General features: G+C 42.8%; 1 protein-coding gene and 1 long non-coding RNA gene across 4 annotated transcripts in view; one reads left to right on the top strand and one right to left on the bottom strand.

The window, feature by feature from the left end:
* The window catches only part of PIK3R1 (phosphoinositide-3-kinase regulatory subunit 1), a 164,840-nt gene extending 147,754 nt beyond the window's left edge, over positions 1 to 17,086 (bottom strand). Inside the window, exon 1 of the mRNA XM_072826696.1 lies at positions 17,033 to 17,086. The gene's annotated coding sequence lies outside the window, so the exon portion shown is untranslated. The remainder of the gene's footprint in view (positions 1 to 17,032) is intronic.
* The window catches only part of LOC140633721 (uncharacterized), a 53,254-nt gene continuing 46,862 nt past the window's right edge, over positions 13,032 to 19,423 (top strand). For all 3 annotated transcript variants that reach the window (XR_012031309.1, XR_012031307.1, XR_012031308.1), the window contains exon 1: positions 13,032 to 13,236. This is a non-coding gene — a long non-coding RNA (uncharacterized lncRNA). The remainder of the gene's footprint in view (positions 13,237 to 19,423) is intronic.

The following is a 19,423-nucleotide window of genomic DNA, read 5'->3' as shown; positions in this document are numbered from 1 at the left end:
GGAAGAGCAGGGATATCCTGGCCAATCTTGTTTCCTTTGCATTCTTCCACACACTCTCTAGTTTTGTTTTTTGTTTTGTTTTGTTTTGTTTTGTTATGACCCATCTAAAGAGCAATATTTAAAATGCAACAAACAGCACCTATTTAACAATACTTGACTGGCTAAGTTTTGCTATGCATCTACACCTGTGAAATCATCACCACAGATAAGTTCATCAATGGTTTCTTTGTGCTCCTGCACAAATGACTGGCTTTGTCACATGTGATCACTTTTGTCTGGCTTCTTCCACTCCACATAATGATGCTCAGAGTCCCACACATTACTGCATTGTACCAATAGCTCATTCCTTTCACTGCCAAGTACCGTTCCATTGCATGGACGTACCACAACTTGCTTATCCATTTACCTGTTAGTGGAAATATGAATTGGTGAGATGTTTATTAGCAAAGATGAAGCTGCTGTGGACAGCCTTGTGTGAGTATTTGTATAGACACACGCTTTGATTTCTCTTGGATGAACACATAGAGGAAGAATGGCTGAGTTGGCATGGTTGGTGTTATTTAAGTTTTTAAGGAACCGGCGAATGGTTTTCCAAGGTGGTGTACCACTCTGAACATTTAAGAATTTTCAAACGCCCGTTTTAAAAAAAAAAAAAAAAAGATCATGTGGCTGCAAAATGCAGTGGGTGAAATGCTGTGATTAAGATTTTTTAAAAAAACGATATTTAGTCAGCTATGTCTTCAGTCAAGCCCTTGGAAATATAATCCTCTGCGTCTGCTTTGCTAAACAAGACAGTTCGAGTATTCAACAACGTGAGGACACGTGCCAAACAGAACGCATTCACCGACCAAATAACAGCTGTCCTTGGAGGGCTGCTGATGAACCAGCAGGGCTTTGATAGCACTGCAGCCTAAGCAAGGTGGCCCCGGGCCAGGAGCATAACTATCTCATTCATTTTAATGGTTTTGGCAACGTGCAACTACTCATGTCATCTTATTTTGATGAAGCTTCCAATTTTCATTACCCCTTTGGGAAATCAGCTTCAAATAAGCTGCTGATGGCACTGTGTGTGTGGTGTGTGTGTGTGAGTACACACGTCTATATACATACATACATTTGCACAGATTTACAAGATATCAACCTAGACATTCTCTCTTGCTCTATTACGACGGAGAGCAGAGCTGTGATTCAGTCTGTGTTAGGACAGCCAAGCAGTTTCTCACTTTGAAGTTACTCAGCCTAGTGAGAGACCTGCGGCATCGACTCCGCGAGCTTCCAGAGCTGGGACAAGGACACACAGGCCGATGTGGACGGGTGGGGGAAGGCAGGTAAGTCTGGACTAGAATAGCAGGGTAAGGGTGGCGGTGGGGATGGGGGTGGGGACAGCTCTCAATGGAACACAGAAGGTGCCAGGAGGCAGCTGCATGTAGAAGGTGCTGTCCTGGGCACTTCTGCTGTTTATTCCAATAATTTTCTGTTGCTATCACCAGCTCGTCCAAACTGAAAAAAAATTCTCCTTTAACGATGGCACTTTTGGGGGAGTTGGGGACTTCCTCCATTTTATTCTGCTGCATTCCTGCCCGTGATACTGTTTAATAAGTTCGAGTACCTCGCATCAAACTATGATCTAACACATGTCTGGGCATCCAAACTTCCATGAAATTTGTTAAGCTATAGTTTAGCACTGTTTCCACTATTAGCTGTTTTTTGTTTTTATTTTTGTTTGGCCAACGCCTCCCTATTTCCCTTCCCTGCAGGGCCTGGTTCCTTCTCTAGACCTGACTTCCAAGACTCACTTTATTTTCAATGCACACCAAGGCACGGATCCACTTTAGAGGATCACAGTCTTTCCCTCCCCCCCCCGCCCCCCGGCTCTTTGGGCTCCATTTACTTTCAGGGTAAAAAGGTCTCCCTGCACAGACATCAGTACGACCCCAGAAATGAAAGGGCAGCTTTGCTTGCTTTCCCTTATTCTTTCTGGGCACCCAAGGGTATTGTAGCATCTTGGGTGGCTCTTCACAGTTAATGACTATCATGTTTTCTCCAATCCCAATTCTATTTGAATTCCCTGTACCTACCTACTTTGGAGAAATTCTTAATTCCATTCACTTACACCCTTCTCCCCTTTCAGGAAGCCGCCTCCCGGCTGTGCCTCCTCAGAGAGCATCACCATCGTGATCTCAGTGGCTGTATGCAAACCTGGAATGGTTCATTTGGAGGAGTGCTGCCCTCAACTTATGTTGAGCAAAGGACATAGGCTTTAAGTTCTGGAGGCTGATTAGTAACTGGCTAACTTTGGCCACGTTACATCGAACCACAGTTTCCTTAACTGCAAAATGGGGTAATAACAACAACTACCTTTCAGAGGTGTATATGAAGATCAAGAGGGACTGTGAGTGCAAAATTACTCTAAGACATGAGTTCCTCTTAATACACATGGTTGGGGAAGAACAGTGGTCACAGAAGTGTCAGGCGTGATTTAAAGCCTGACTCTGGTAATAACTGTCACCCTGAACGACTTGCTTCATTCTTAGGCTTTCAGTTTCTTCACCCGTATAGCTTAGGATGATAATGATATACAAGTCTTCTAAGGAATGAATGATATTGTGCATGTGAGAATGCCTGGAGCCTAGTAGGCTTGCATAGAAATGACATACACTCAAAGTCTGGTGTAATTAGAGAATTTGAAATATCAAGACTTCCTAGAATCCTCACTCTGTAAACAGAGAACCTCATTCTTTCTGTCTTACCTTTCTGATAATTTTTAGAGCCAGACTACAGGAAGAACAATCCAGAGAAAGGCTCCTTCCTACCTAATTCTGAACTAGCAATGATTGAACAAGAATGTGAAAATGACTCTCTAATCTTCTAATTCAAAACAGCCACCAAAGAAAATACTAGATGTTGTGTGAATTTAAGGGAGTCAGTGGCCCTAAAGCCTGACTTCACTATTACTCAAGCCTGATTGGCTCCTTTTCCAATCAGAAAAGACCTTCATCCTTTCCCGTATTTCCACACTTGGAACCTTGCTCCCATGTCACTGGAAAGAACAGAGGTCATCTAGTAAGGGCTCCTCCTGTTTCTTACCTTCCACCTTGTCTTGGCCACCTGCCCCCATCCTGCCTCACTTCTCCAACCACGCGCCCACCATCTGTCTCATCCTTTCATTTTTTTTTTTTTCATCCTTTCATTTTTTAAAAAAGATTTATTTATTTATTTTTGATAGAGAGAGAGAGAGAGAGAGAGAGAGAGAGGCAGAGACACAGGAGGAGGGAGAAGCAGGCTCCATGCCGGGAGCCCGACGCGGGACTCGATCCCGGGACTCCAGGATCGCACCCTGGGCCAAAGGCAGGCGCCAAACCGCTGAGCCACCCAGGGATCCTCTGTCTCATCCTTTCATATGTGACTTCAGACTAAGTTCTCTTCAATCTTCAATTCCTTTCCACTACTGACCTGTCCTCCCTTCTTCCCCCACGCACAGCCATTGTCTGATTTCTCTCATTGTAAAACTACTGTCTGCTCCCACCTCATCTCATTCAAGCTGCACCCTCCCTGTCATGGCAGATGCTTCCTTTCTGCGACTATACATGCCAGCTCCACTTCTCCATCTCCTCCTCACACTTGGGCTGCATCTGGCCTCTGCGGTACCATTTCCCCCCTTTCTGACTCCTCAAAACATAGAGGTCTCACTTGGGTTTTCGATTGCCTGGAGCCGTCTATAGCTGGTGATGCTGCAGATCCAGCCTTCACTCTGGGAACCCCTCTCTCTTCCTCTAGCACATCCTCCCCAATGGTTTCCTTCTTACTTTCCTCATCATTATTTCATGGCCCTCCTCATGGGCAACTCTACCCCTGCCAACACTTCCAGGTCGGGCTGGCCTGACTCTGCCCCTTGCCCTACTGTGATCCCTGTCTCTTGGTGATCTCATCTACTCGGGGCTAGCTGCGCCGTAACTTGTGAGGCCTGGCATATCTTGAAAATGCAGGGTTCTTTGCTCAACAGCTATTCTAGATGGCAAAAATAGAGCATGAAACCAAGTGCAGGCCTTTTGCAACTGCACAAATCACATGTCGACTCCAGAACTTTGAAGCACATAGTGTTTTCTAAAACTGTATTTCCAGCCAAGACCCCTTTCCTGAGCTTTAGGCTTAAGCAGTGTTCTGCATGAACATCACTCCCTTCTCACTCAAGGTAGATTTTGTTTAAATCCTGGTGCTTTTGCTTACTAGTTGTGTGATTCTGGCAAAGTCATTCTCTCTGAGCTTCAGTGTCTCAGTGTAAAATCTGCAAGGTTATGGGAAAGTTAGTGCAGGTATCAAGCTGATAATTCAATAATAGAGGTTAATAATAGATCCTATAAACAGCTATAAACTGTCCACATTCATAGACTGTAAAAGCCCTGAAGCAGGAAAACTGCTGGCTGCTTACCCAGTTGTTGGAAATTGTGTGAATTATGACAAACAGGTAGTAACCCTGCAAAGAGCTTGGGAATAATTTTTTTTTAAATAAAAAACAATCCCACGGCATCTATTTTCACTTGGTAATAACACGAAGGTAATCAAAACAATATGAACAAGTGTTTCAGAACTACAGTCCCAACAAGCACACCTAAAAAACCCAACTGTATGGCCTTCTCCAGAATTTCTCACTTCATCGATCATTTCAAGTTGGAGACACTTTGGAACAGGGTAGTATCTCCTTTTAGCGTGATCCGATCCAGTTGTCTTCATGACTTTTACAATCAAGCCCTTCTATATCACCTAATAGGAAGTTCTTACACTCGTTGAAATGAGTAACCTGGTCCTCTCTCCACATAGTCGCTTGCTCAGAAAGCCACACCGGAATCCAAGATCCATTTCTCAATCTGAATAGGATGCCTTTCTGCCCTTCCTGGCCCTGGCCACCGTAGAGCCCCACAGAGGCTGACAAAGACCACACAAATCTGCACACTACCCCAGAAAGCAAATTGAGCTTGGGAATAATTTTTTGCCCAAAAGGAATATTTTAAGAACATACACAGTATTGTATGTCAATGAAGGAACAGGACTCTGAGAACAAGTTCACCTAGTGAAGATCTACTCAGTCTGGTTCTAGGAACTTGACATCATGTACTCTGAGCTGATGGCCAGGCTCCAGCCTCACAGGCAAAGAACACAGACCCACACAGCAAAACTAGTACAGGTCAGGCCTGAGCGGCAAACACCCATAATGAGACTGTTTGGCGAGTGATGTATTTCCTACTTATTTCTGGTCACCACAACCAAGAATTTTGGTTGGAACCCAAAATTCAATATGCCCCACACGAACTCAACAATCCTCATCCGTCTCGAAGCTGCTTTTCCTCAAAGCTGCATGTCAGTGACCAGTACGACTGCAGCTGAAAATCCTGACCAAGTTCTGCGCTGCTTTTCCGCCCTCATCCTGGCAACCACTCCCCACAGACATCCAGAAAGAGTATTAACAGTAAGTATAACGGATCCCACAGAGCTGATGGTCGGATTTGACTAGATGAAAACAGACAATAGCTCTATATGACCATAGGCATATAAATAAATAGACCATGTAAAATATTGTTTACAATACTGATTTCATGTTGAGTGCCCTGATCATATTATTATGTAATTACTGATTTTCTTCCTATTTTTTTCATTATTTTGTAGGTAGACTTACCACCCAGCCTATTTTATTTTATTATTTTAAAAAGATTTTATTTATTTATTCATGAGAGAGAGGGAGACAGAGACACAGGCAGAGGGAGAAGCAGGCCCCCTATGGGGAGCCTGATGTGGGACTCGATCCCAGGACCCCGAGATCATGACCTGAGCCAAAAGTGGATGCTCAACCACTGAGCCACCCAAGCATCCCACCACCAGACTATTTTAAATGTCTATAAATCAACAAGAAAAAAACACAAACACATCAACAGAAAAGTGGCCAAAGGACATGAGTAGTCAATTCACAGAAATAACAGAGATGACCTGTAGACTTCTCAAGAGAACCTCTATCTAGTCAAGATTTGGGAAATGCAGATTAAAATATTTTCCATTCATCAGGATGTCTTTTAAAAAGGAGTAATATTTAGTTTTTATCAGGTGGTGGTAAAAGAGTAATGTCTGAGATGAGCAGTACTTAATATGTGCATACCTTCTGACTCAGAAATTCTCCTTCGAGGTGGCTATCCTTAACAAATTCTTGCACGTATGCATAAGAAAGCATTCACAGAGCTACTTCATGGACACTTACTGTGGTAGAAACAAAAAGGGGGGCGGATAACCTCAAGGCAGATCTGTTGGAAAATATTAAGCAAATTATGGCCTATCTATGCTAAAATATTAAAGAACAGATTAAAAAAATGAAATGTCTTTATAAATTCAAACTTGGAAAAAAATCTCTTCACATTAAGTGGAAAAAAACCCCTAGTTCTTGTCAAATTAAAACAAAGTAAAATTTAACCGTATCACACTTATAATTATGTAACTGTATAGAGACAAGTTCGGAAGGATCTTCACTCAATAATTAAGAGTGGTGAGGGGTGCCTGGGTGGCTCAGCGGTTGAGCATCTGTCTTTTGCTTAGGCCATGATCCCGGAGTCCTGGGATTGAGTCCCATGTCGGGCACCCTGCATGGAGCTTGCTTCTCCCTCTGCCTGTGTCTCTGCCTCTCTCTGTGTCTCTCGTGAATAAATAAATAAAATCTTTAAAACAAAATAATTAAGAGTGTTGAGGGGTGGCTCAGTCCGTTAGACATCTGCCTTCACCTCAGGTCATGATCCCAGGGTCCTGGGTTCAAGCCCCACAGCCTGATCCCTGCTCAGCTGGGAGCCTATCTCCCTCTCCCTCTGCCGCTCCCCCCTGCTTGTATGCCTGTGCTCTCTGTGACCAATAAATAAATGTTTTTCTTTCTTTCTTTCTTTTTTTTTTTAAGAGTGGTGAATGTCATGGTGAGAAGGGGACAAAGGGGAGAATGGCACTGTTTCCATAATTCCACATTCGAATCTGCTTAGCAGGAATGTTACTATTTAAAAAAAATGGCAGTCATTTAAAAAACATGGTTCATCTATTTTATCATCATTCTTGGATCAAAATACCTGATCCAGTAGTTGATTGTATCTGACTAGTATGTATGTGTTGGATAATCTAAGGCAGAGCTCAAAGCGATGTGTAGACGCTACCTCTGCCAGAATCCTTTGGGGAACCTGAAAAAAAAGGAGAGAGAAAAATACCAATGCTCTGGGTTCCATTCCTATTTAATTCTATAGACGTGGGATGGTCCCAGGAATCTGCCTTTCACAGACTCATGATGGGGGCGGGGCGGAGGGCGGGGAGAACCACTGGTGCAAGGAACTGACTTTGCTTGCATTTCACTGCCCTTTGAGTGGTTTTAAATCCCTGGTTCTCTTTAAAGAGAGGAGACAATAAGGCCACATTAACACGGGGTAGGAAAAGGAGACTGTAATTTAGTGGCTAAATTTTCAAAAATGCTGTGCAACCACCTGTGTTTGTGGATGCAGGTGCTGACCTGTGTCTACCAGAAGGGGTTACTTGTATGCAAAGCCACTTGGGCCAGATCTGTACCAACTCAGAGCAGGTAAAAGGATGTGTTTTCTATTCTGTTTTCCTGTTTCCAGGGTTTGGGCTTCTGTTCCTCATTGTGGTTGTACTTTTTTTTGTTGTTCTTGTTGTTTTTGTATTCTCCAAGGAGATTTCTCTCTGCTAGCCAACACAGAGTCAAGAAAACACAGGCCCCTGTACTTCAGCTATCAGAGCGCTTACACATCAGGGTTTGATACTTACCTGTGTCCTTCTCAAGACTGGGAGCTACTCAAGGACAGAGCTAACAAGCACTGAATTCCTGCTGACCCATATCAGGTACTATGCTGTTCACATATTTTTTCTACAACAAGGTTTGTTTTTTGTTTTTTGTTTTTTCCCAAAATCCAATCTAGAAATTAGTCGAAATAGGCCTACGAGAGGGGCCCTGGGTGGTGTAGTCGGTTGAGAAACCAATTCTTGATTTCAGCTCAGGTTGTGATCTCATGATCGTGAGATCGAGCACAGAGTCTGGTGGGGATTCTCTCCCTCCCACTCTGCCTGCTCATGCTCTTTCTCCTGCTCATGCTCTTTCTCCCAAAAATATTTAAAAAAAAAGAAATCTAGAAAGCAAGGAAGCAAGCTATGAAATCTCTGAGATTATACTGACTTCTATTCCTTCAGGGTGTTTTACTTCTAATTCTTTTCACATTTTTTATATGCCTTTAACACCGTCTTTTATTAAAATGATTAAATATTTAGGTGTCTGTTTCCATTTCCCGGGCTGTCTGTTCCTTTAGGCCACTAATGGACCCAGTGCCTGGTACCTAGAAGGTGTAGCTAAGAATTTTACACGACTTAGAGGAGTTTATCCCTTTTGATTTTTGTGCTTCCTCCTGATATAACAAAACCTTTAGAAAACACCATAGTTCAAGATCTACAGCATACTTCTTTTTTGGGGGAAAACTGTTGAATTTTTTTTGTAAAGATGCCGTTCTTAACTTGCAATAAATTTTCAGCCCTTTTTCTCTGGCCCTTTAACATTTGAAGACTAGGGGAAGAGAGGGGAAAAAATCGATTGTCCAAATATTGAGCCACTTTACAATGTTGGTGCCACCTGAGTCTTTAGCAGCCTGAAAGCTGATAATCGCTTTTCACCACCAGCAATTACTGCATTGTCCCAGGCTGAAGCTAGTGATTGCATCTAATGCAGCACTCCATTTCATGAAAAAGCAGTTCACAGTCACCTCACAGGTGACTTTTCCAGGTAGGACAGCTGACTCCAATTTCAGTTTTGCTTTGATTCCCGGTTCTTTCCAGACATGCTAAGCATAATACAACACATTGTTCTATTTATTAGTCTCTCAGAGAATTCATGATCTTTAGCTGATAACCAAACTCTCCACAGTTTATAGGGCACCTCAAGCATTTGCTCTCATTTGCTACCCAGGATTTCATCTATTTTTTTCCTGCTGGTCACTAATAATTTGCCAGAGGTTTCATTTCAATGCTGTGAAGACGGTGCTACTTCCATCTGCTTCTGAAATGCCATTAGTTCCACTAGGACCTTGCCACATTAGAAGAATTGTATTTCAGTCTTTTATTAGTTGTAACAGACTTCTGCTATCATTTAGGAAAAAAGAGGGTGGATCTATGTGTGTGTGTGTGTGTGGGGGGGGTGTTTTTGTTTTGTTTTGCCAAGTGAAGACTACATTTAGGTTGTACCCTTCAAGGATATTAAAATGCATTTCAGACCATCTCTGCAAACTACCTTGGTCAACTGATTATCCTAGCTTCTCAACCACCACCTTAAACATTGAGCACATGCATTGAAATACTTGATTGAAATTCAGACAATGAAGTTTTGTGGATTCACACCAAAGTCCTCTGTACTGGTGAATAATTCAGGGGTAAGATAACCCTTGGTTCACTCAGCTACTGTGTCCAGAGACAAAAGGGACTCTGAAAAATGCAGACATTTCTTTTGGGTCTCATTCATGAGGCTATCAAGCACACAGGTGAGGCCACTGATTCCCACTGGACTCATCTGGGCACATAAAATATTGTTCCTGAGCCCACGTCAGACATACACGGAGTACATCTTTAGGAGTTATCCGCAGATATATTTTTAATGAACTCCCAAGGTGATCCCAACCTGACTCATTTGGGAAGCACTAACTCAATCAGTGCCTCCTAACTAATATGCCTAACAGTCACAGAGAGCTCATTAAAATGCAGACCCTAAAGCTCCAAGCCCAGAGATTCAGATTTAGTAGGACTGCCCCAGAGCCCAGGAACTTGCATTTTTAACAAGCATCCCAGTGCAAATGGTGTTGGTAGACCAAAGAAACCCACTTGGAGATACACGGGTACAGCAGTTAACCAGGCTCTTGCAAAGACCGAGAATTACTGAGCGGGCCATCTGATCAGTGCTGGTTATTAGAAGGAATATTTCAGCAGTTGAGTGCAATATTCATAATTATTGGAATAATGCAAAAAGCTATCTTTCCATAGTGAAATATGTTTTAGCTTTCATACCGAAGATAGAGCAAGAGTATGAAGAAATAAGTAGAAAAAGGTACAAATTGCTATCCAGCAGGTATCACTTCTAGGACTACAGAACACAGGAAAAACGTGAAAGGCTCTTTAATTTTTCTCCCTCCTCTTCTCCCCCAGTCACTGCATGCTCACTGCAGGAAAACTGGAGAAGTTAAATAAACCAAAGGATGCAAGAATTTAGCATCTTCCCAGTACTTCCCCTGTCTGACGCTACTGTTAAGTTTACCCAGATTAACCTGTTTTTAAAACTTGTTTATTTATTTATTTATTTTAAAGATTTTATTTATTTATTCATGAGAGACAGAGAGACACACAGAGAGGCAGAGACACAGGCAGAGGGAGAAGCAAGCTCCATGCAGGGAGCCTGATGTGGGACTTGATCCCGGGTCTCCAGAATCAGGCCCTGGATTGAAGGCGGCACTAAACCGCTGAGCCACCCGGGCTGCTCTTGTTTATTTTAGAGAGACTGAGTGAGATAGATTGAGAGAGATAGAGCAAGAGAAAGACAGAGAAAGAGAGCGAGACAGAGCAAAAAGAGAGGGTTAGAGTGAGTTACGTTGAAAAAGAACGAGAGATAGAGCAAGAGGGAGCGAAAGAGCTACAGTGAGCGAGAGAGCGAGAGACAGAGTGAGAGAGGGCCCAAAAGCAGGGGCAGAGGGAGAGAGAGAATCTCAAGCTGGCTCCCCTGCCCCCCCATCCCCGAGGTGCAGCCAGGTGCAGGCTCTGTCCCATGACCCCCAGATCATGACCTGAGTGGAGAAGGAAGAGTTCGTAGCTCAACCACCTGAGCCACCCAGGCGCCGCTGGCCAGATCTCCTAAAAAGCAATCAGACTAGGTAAACGTCCTGCAAATAGTGCCAGCGGTTCTCAGGATCAACCCAGACTCCTCAGGCCGCTGAGAACGGGCTCACGATCTGGGCCCTTCCCGCTGCCCTACACCTTGCCCTTGCTTGGCTGTAGGTCAAGTAACCAGAAGTTGAGTCATTGTTAACAGACTCAGCCAGACAATGGATTATCCCAGAGGTAGCCAAAATACTTTCCAAAAAAATGTGTATTCTTTTCAAAAACTATAAAGTTTATGGCAGCTTATATTGGATGGGATTTTTAAATAGATTCTGATGACTTTTCATTTGTTTTCAAAGAAGGGTTTTAAAGACATTGAGATCAACTCTTGCCTTTAACACTATGGCCCAGCATGGACAGAAGCAACTTCTTTTGCAGGTGTGCAGGGTGGTGTGGTGGGCATGGGGTGGTCTGGGGAGACATCTCTAAGTAACAGGTAACAAGAGGGAGCCAGCCATGAAAAGATGTAAGGGAAGAACATTCCAAACTCTTTCATAACAAAATGTAAGTTTTCTTTAATGTTTATAGCACTTAAAATTTTTTTATACCAAACGACGTTGCCCTGCCCTAGCTGCCTGCCCTGCTTGGCAATTGGATAGCTGTTTTTTTTTTGTTTTGTTTTGTTTTTTTAGCTTTTCGACTAGGAGGCGGTTTCCATCATGTTAGGGAATGTCCCCACTGAAAGGGGATTCAAACCTGAGTTGCCAAAAACAATGATAAATGTTATTGGTAGCACGCGGGAGGAATACTGAAAACAAAAAGGCAGAACAATTTAAAACCATACATAAACAAAATTTTCCTTTAGTTTGCAGTTAATCTCACCGAAGTCATTTAACTTCATTGTTAGTTACCGGCTAAAGTTTCTGTACTTGAGGTACTTTGGATTTATATTTGGGGAATGAGGAAATTCTTGCAAATTTCAAATTGCCTCTACTAAAGAAAAAAATCTAAATGGTGAGAAACACCCTTAAAGGCTGTTGCAACCATTTATGAAAAATGATTTACCATAACATCTGGAGAAAATCAAGGTAAATTTTTGATGAACCAAGAAAAGGACCTCTTGGTCATTCACTGAATTAGTACTACTGAGAAAGAAGCTTTGGTAAATCCTACAAGTTAGTCTCTGTGCCGTAGTCATACTGATCTTTTTTTTTTTTTTTTTCCAGTAACACAAAACAAAACAAAAAAACCCCACCAATCTCTGGCTTCCTCCAGATGTTCACACGTGAATTTCTCTCAGCCCAACCCTGCAGACCACAGGACTCTAACTCTGACACCCTCCCAGTTCTCAAGATTTTAACAAGGTCATACATTCTCCACCCTGTAGGACAAGCACACTCGCTTTCCCTCTTTGAAAAGTAGGCAAACGTAATAACCCCACAACATCTGATGGAAAACAAGAAAATGATTCTTTTAACTAAAAAGACAGCCAGTAAATAGGACTATCATACATATCAAGGAGCGGGGGATCCCATCTTGTGGGAGGCGGTCTCATGGAGGCGGTCCGGGTCTCCCGGAGGCCCCACCTGCTGGGGCTGCACAGGTGCTGCAGAGCCTCGGCGGTCTGTGGCCTAGATTCCAGACCTGCCTAGCAAAGTCCTCAGAAGCAAGGACCCTGATGCTATTCCCACCCCCCACGGCTCTATCCGCCCCCGCCCCAGGGTTCTATGCCCTCAGGGCTCTATCCCCCACCCAGGGCTCTATGCCCACCCCTCAGGGCTCTTTCCCCTTCCCCCCCCCCCCCAGGGCTTTATGCCCACCACTCCGAGTACTCTATTTCCCACCACATCCAGGGCTCTATCCCCACCCCTCCCAGGGCTCTATCCTCCCCACCCCCCAGGGCCCTATCCCTACCTCCCCCAGGACTCTATCTCCCCTTCCCCAGGGCTCTATCCCACCCCCAGCTGCCTGCCCTTTTTCGGGCAGGTAGTCTCAGCATCTAACCATGTGATACACTGTTCCACCAATCGCCAGCGAGGAGAGGGTGGGGAAGTCAGCTCTTGGCTGGAACACCGGCAGCAGGCCAGCTGCCATTGGCCGTTGCTGTTCCTACCTGATGAGCCCCCCACCCCCACCACCACAGCCCTAGGATTGGGCTTTCAGCCTCCACCCTCACGTATTAACCCCCCACCCCACCCCCCAGTCTCTCTAAACTCTGGTAATTGTCTTTAAATGTTATCTGAGGGCAAAACCACTACTCCAGAGGGCATCCGGTTTGTTCTTAAATAGAAAAAGAGACTCATACAGAGAAGGAGCTCACAGCTACAAAGGTGTGCACACGCGCATCAGTATGTACACGTACAGGTAGGTCATCCCCCGCCTTCTGAAAGTTTACCCCCTGCCTTGTCACTTTTCCGGATCACCTACATTAGGATGATAAAGGCTTTTCTCCCGAAGCTGAAAATCCTCTAAACAGGTACTAATGGAGGTTTTTCATAAAGCTGAGTGGCTTAATAGCAAACCTTCAGGAAGCAGGGGATACTCTACTGAAAGTTCCATAGGCACGCTCTGCTTTGAATGGGAGGTGAAACCGGTATCAACGTATACTTAGGTTTGTATAATAATAACGTATGTATGATTGTTGTGCATTGGTGTCTGCAGACTGTAAGCTCAAGTCACAATTTTTCATTTTAATCCTCACATATTTAAGGCCTAAGAGTGGGTCTGACGCATAGTAGATGCTCAAAAATATTTCATGAATAAACATAATGAACCCCCAAAAACCTCAAATTTAGTATAAAATTGAATATATTGCTCAATTGATGTAGCATAGAACCACGTTAAAAATCCCATTATTTGTGAGATGCTGCACGTAATCAAATGAAAGTTATGAAACACAGACAATAAATTATAAAAATACTATAAGAATAAATTATATATGTGTGTGTATTAAAATGTGGGCAGATGTACTGTACGATATTGACATGGGTGTTAAACCAAGTCACCTGAAATTCTCTACTTCTACTTCTCTCTTGGTCTTCACCGGTTCAATACATTAAAAACTGAAATCCTAATACTTTGCTCATACTTCTATATGCAGTTCCTAAAATATCACCTGAAACTCAGTAAGTATTTGTTGAGTATAAAATAGCCTGATTTGATTGCTTAGGCAAATCAAGCACAGCCTAAAGGCGTATGAATTTTGCCTTTAAAAAGGTAGAAAAAAAAATCTTTTCCATGTGCCTGATTGTTAAGAACTGAGATACAAACATCTTTCTACTTTGTTTCCTGCATTAGTTTTCTGTTGCTGTGTAATGAATAGTAAGTTCAGCAGCTTAAACAGTACCCGTTAATCAGCTCAGAGCTCTGTAGGTCAGCCCTCCGTCACGGCTTGACTGGGTTCTCTGGTTAGGGTAGCATGAGGCTGAAATCAGGGTATTGTCTGGACTGCGTTCTCATCTGGAGACTCCGAAGGAAAATCCACCTCCCAACTCATTCTTGTTGTTGGCAGAATTCGGTTCCTTGAATGTATAGGACTCACATCCCCCCCTCCTTTTATTTGCTTACTAGGGGTTGCTCTCAGCTTCTACAAGCATCCCTACATTCCTTGCCATGTGGCCCCCTCCACCTTCAAGCCAGCCATCAAATTACATCAAATCCTTCTGGCACTCACTTCGAATTTCTAGTTTTTTCCATCTTCGATCGCTGGATCCAGATTTAAAGGTCTTCTGTGGTAAGGTCATGCCCACCTGAATACTCTCCCTCTCTTGAACTCCACTGATTTGGGAAGTTAATTACATCTCGAAAATTCCCTTTGCCATAACATAATCATGAAAGTGATGTATCATTACATTCAGATTCTACCCACACTGATGGGAAGAGATTATACAAGGGCAAGGGGCATTGGGATCATCTCAGCATTTTGCCTATCATATTTTCTTGCCCCAGGGCTTTGGCTTGAGTCTAGATATTATCAATCCTCTGCATGTGTGCACGTGTGTGTATGTGCACGTGCATGCAGGTGTACGTGCATATGTGATGTGAGAGAGAGCGAGAACATGTGTGGTATGTGAGGGGCTGAATCATTCTGATCTCTGAGGTCATCAGGTTGGTCTATGAAACAGGATCATCCACAATAGCATCATTTTAAAATATGAATATTCTGCTCTGTTTGGGCTCTTGGACACCTTCTGTTCTTCTTTACCCACCACCTTTCCTGTCCCACTTTACAATACTTGGTTCAGCAGGACTTTCCCTTTTCCCTTGGCTTCTGTCTTCACAGAAGAAGACATGCCACATACTTTTGGTGAAAATAGCTGGATTGAAGGACTGAGGCCCAAGAATATGAGCACAATTTTTCCTCATGGTAATGGTTAGAAAGCTGTGGTGCTTAGGGCAAGTCTTGTAATTAGTTTCCATGGAACTGATGTCAAGTGATTATTCAAGATCTGCCCAAGGGTTTTGATTACAAATGTTTTTCCTGAGATACTGTATTCCTGTCAGCGTATTTGGGCAAAAGCTGCCATTAAAGTAGTGCAAGGTCAGTTATCTGGAGGTGTGAGATGACATGTTATCTAGCAAGAGGCTTCAATCCTGTTATTTCTGAGTAGAGGCTCTGTGTAAGGGGTGTGGTTTAAAATTTCAAAATCATAAAACAGAGAGCCTTGTTCTGGGCCGGGGATGCTGCACTGCTGGCCTATGGACCTCCGAGCTTCTCCGGGTAGGCTTCGAGGAGAGCCAGGGACCTTTTAAAATCGAATGCTAACTATAAATTTGTATGCTTATGTTTCTAGAGAGGGAAGGATGATATGATTAGGTCCACTCATGAGTCCAGTTGACCGGATTTAAAAATCATCAGGCTATTTGAAGACTATCTTTTCATGATCAAAGAAATCAGTGCCCAGGGAGGTAAAATGGCTCACCTGCAATCACAGGACTAGTTTATTTGCTAGGCAGCTAATATCAGATTCCTAGGCTCTTGATGCCCATTCTCAACAACCTGCACTTTACCACACCTTAACTTGAGAAAGATGTTTGAAGTCAAATAAGCATGACAGTCATGTACTAACTACACCAATATTACACTGTTCCTTCAGAAGTAGTTCTTTAGAGGGATGCCTGGGGGGCTCAGTGGTTGAGCGCCTGCCTTTGGATCAGGGCGTGATCCCAGAGTCCCAGGATTGAGTCCTGCATCAGACTCCTTGCGTGGAGCCTGCTTCTCCTGTCTCTGCCTCTCTCTGTGTTTCTCATGAATGAATAAATAAATAAAATCTTAAAAAAAGAAGTAGTTTTTTAGCTACACGGTGTTCTTTTTAAAAAGAAGTGAGCTGAAAATGGGGGAAAAATATATTAAGTTGAGACATATATAGATACTGCTGTGTACTCAGTAAAAATTCTATAAATAGCCATTGAATAAATGTGATGTTCTACTCACAAAATGAAGGTACATGAGGGACCTGTTATTCACTAGTCATACTATATGCTGGAATTACCATCAAAATTACTTTGGGGGCAAATACAGGTTTTTTTTTAAGATAAGTTAGATGCAAGCTCAGAAAATCATAATGAAAAAATGTATTAATGATGATAATGATAAGAGTATTTGAGTGAATTTGATGTACCAAGCATGACTGTGCTAAATGATTTATCTAAATTATCTCATTCAGTTTAATCCTTGCCAACATTCCATGAATTTTTTAAAAGATTTTATTTATTTATTCAAGAGAGACAGACACAGAGAGAGGCAGAGACGTAGGGAGAGGGAGAAGAAGGCTCCACGTGGGGAGCCCGATGCAGGACTCAATCCCAGGACCCACGGGGTCACGCCCTGAGCCGAAGGCAGATGCCCAACCACTGAGCCACCCAGGGGCCCCCAACATTCCAAGATTTAGTTGTTACCATTGAATCCACAGAAGAAAGAGGTGCAAAAAGCTTAGTTAGCTTGCTGAAGGTCCGAGTTAGTAAATGGCACAGGAGGATCTCAAATCCAGATGGTATTCTGCTCTAACCTCTAAGCATGGGGTCCACTCTCAATAAATTGGAATAAACCATGCAACAGGCAAGTAACAAAAGCAATATTAATTATCCTCAAGGCAGCATTAATGAACCACCTCCCCACCCCCTCAAAATGCACCCACACAAATTTATCTTTAGGACTTACCTCAACATTAGCCGTACACTTTTCTTTTGCTGCTGGTCTTCCTTTGGGTCCAGGATTCACTGAATTAACAGAAAATAAATATTTTTTTACCAAAGCCTATTAATATAAAAAATAACAACATAGAAAAACCCCTAGAGACACCAGGAAAGTTGATTGTAAAAACTTGGGGCCAAAGGCAGTGGAAGGGGAATCTTTTTAAGGCAAACTAAATGTCTACTCAAAGTAGTGCAAGAAGTCTAGATTCACCACTTGAATAGCATGAGTATTTCCTTTTTTTTTAATTTATTTTTTATTGGTGTTCAATTTACTAACATACAGAATAACCCCCAGTGCCCGTCACCCATTCACTCCCACCCCCCGCCCTTCTCCCCTTCCACCACCCCTAGTTCGTTTCCCAGAGTTAGCAGTCTTTACGTTCTGTCTCCCTTTCTGATATTTCCCACACATTTCTTCTCCCTTCCCTTATATTCCCTTTCACTATTATTTATATTCCCCAAATGAATGAGAACATATAATGTTTGTCCTTCACCGACTGACTTACTTCACTCAGCATAATACCCTCCAGTTCCATCTACGTTGAAGCAAATGGTGGGTATTTGTCATTTCTAATAGCTGAGTGATATTCCATTGTATACATAAACCACATCTTCTTTATCCATTCATCTTTCGTTGGACACCGAGGCTCCTTCCACAGTTTGGCTATCGTGGCCATTGCTGCTATAAACATCGGGGTGCAGGTGTCCCGGCGTTTCATTGCATCTGTATCTTTGGGGTAAATCCCCAACAGTGCAATTGCTGGGTCGTAGGGCAGGTCTAGTTTTAACTCTTTGAGGAACCTCCACACAGTTTTCCAGAGTGGCTGCACCAGTTCACATTCCCACCAACAGTGTAAGAGGGTTCCCTTTTCTCTGCATCCTCTCCAACATTTGTTGTTTCCTGCCTTGTTAATTTGCCCCATTCTCACTGGTGTGAGGTGGTATCTCATTGTGGTTTTGATTTGTATTTCCCTGATGGCAAGTGATGCAGAGCATTTTCTCATATGCGTGTTGGCCATGTCTATGTCTTCCTCTGTGAGATTTCTGTTCATGTCTTTTGCCCATTTCATGATTGGATTGTTTGTTTCTTTGGTGTTGAGTTTAATAAGTTCTTTATAGATCTTGGAAACTAGCCCTTTATCTGATATGTCATTTGCAAATATCTTCTCCCATTCTGTAGGTTGTCTTTGAGTTTTGTTGACTGTATCCTTTGCTGTGCAAAAGCTTCTTATCTTGATGAAGTCCCAATAGTTCATTTTTGCTTTTGTTTCTTTTGCCTTCGTGGATGTATCTTGCAAGAAGTTACTGTGGCCGAGTTCAAAAAGGGTGTTGCCTGTGTTCTTCTCTAGGATTTTGATGGAATCTTGTCTCACATTTAGATCTTTCATCCATTTTGAGTTTATCTTTGTGTATGGTGAAAGAGAGTGGTCTAGTTTCATTCTTCTGCATGTGGATGTCCAATTTTCCCAGCACCATTTATTGAAGAGACTGTCTTTCTTCCAATGGATAGTCTTTCCTCCTTTATCGAATATTAGTTGCCCATAAAGTTCAGGGTCCACTTCTGGATTCTCTATTCTGTTCCACTGATCTATGTGTCTGTTTTTGTGCCGGTACCACACTGTCTTGATGACCACAGCTTTGTAGTACAACCTGAAATCTGGCATTGTGATGCCCCCAGATATGGTTTTCTTTTTTAAAACTCCCCTGGCTATTCGGGGTCTTTTCTGATTCCACACAAATCTTAAAATAATTTGTTCTAACTCTCTGAAGAAAGTCCATGGTATTTTGATAGGGATTGCATTAAACGTGTATATTGCCCTGGGTAACATTGACATTTTCACAATATTAATTCTGCCAATCCATGAGCATGGAATATTTTTCCATCTCTTTGTGTCTTCCTCAATTTCTTTCAGAAGTGTTCTATAGTTTTGAGGGTATAGATCCTTTACATCTTTGGTTAGGTTTATTCCTAGGTATCTTATGCTTTTGGGTGCAATTGTAAATGGGATTGACTCCTTAATTTCTCTTTCTTCAGTCTCATTGTTAGTGTATAGAAATGCCACTGATTTCTGGGCATTGATTTTGTATCCTGCCACGCTACCGAATTGCTGTATGAGTCCTAGCAATCTTGGGGTGGAGACTTTTGGGTTTTCTATGTAGAGTATCATGTCATCGGCGAAGAGGGAGAGTTTGACTTCTTCTTTGCCAATTTGAATGCCTTTAATGTCTTTTTGTTGTCTGATTGCTGAGGCTAGGACTTCCAGTACTATGTTGAACAGCAGTGGTGAGAGTGGACATCCCTGTCTTGTTCCTGATCTTAGGGGAAAGGCTCCCAGTGCTTCCCCATTGAGAATGA

Source organism: Canis lupus, chromosome 5 (assembly GCF_048164855.1).
Source record: "Canis lupus baileyi chromosome 5, mCanLup2.hap1, whole genome shotgun sequence".
Classification (NCBI taxonomy): domain Eukaryota; kingdom Metazoa; phylum Chordata; class Mammalia; order Carnivora; family Canidae; genus Canis; species Canis lupus.
This window is presented reverse-complemented; position numbering and strand designations above follow the sequence as displayed.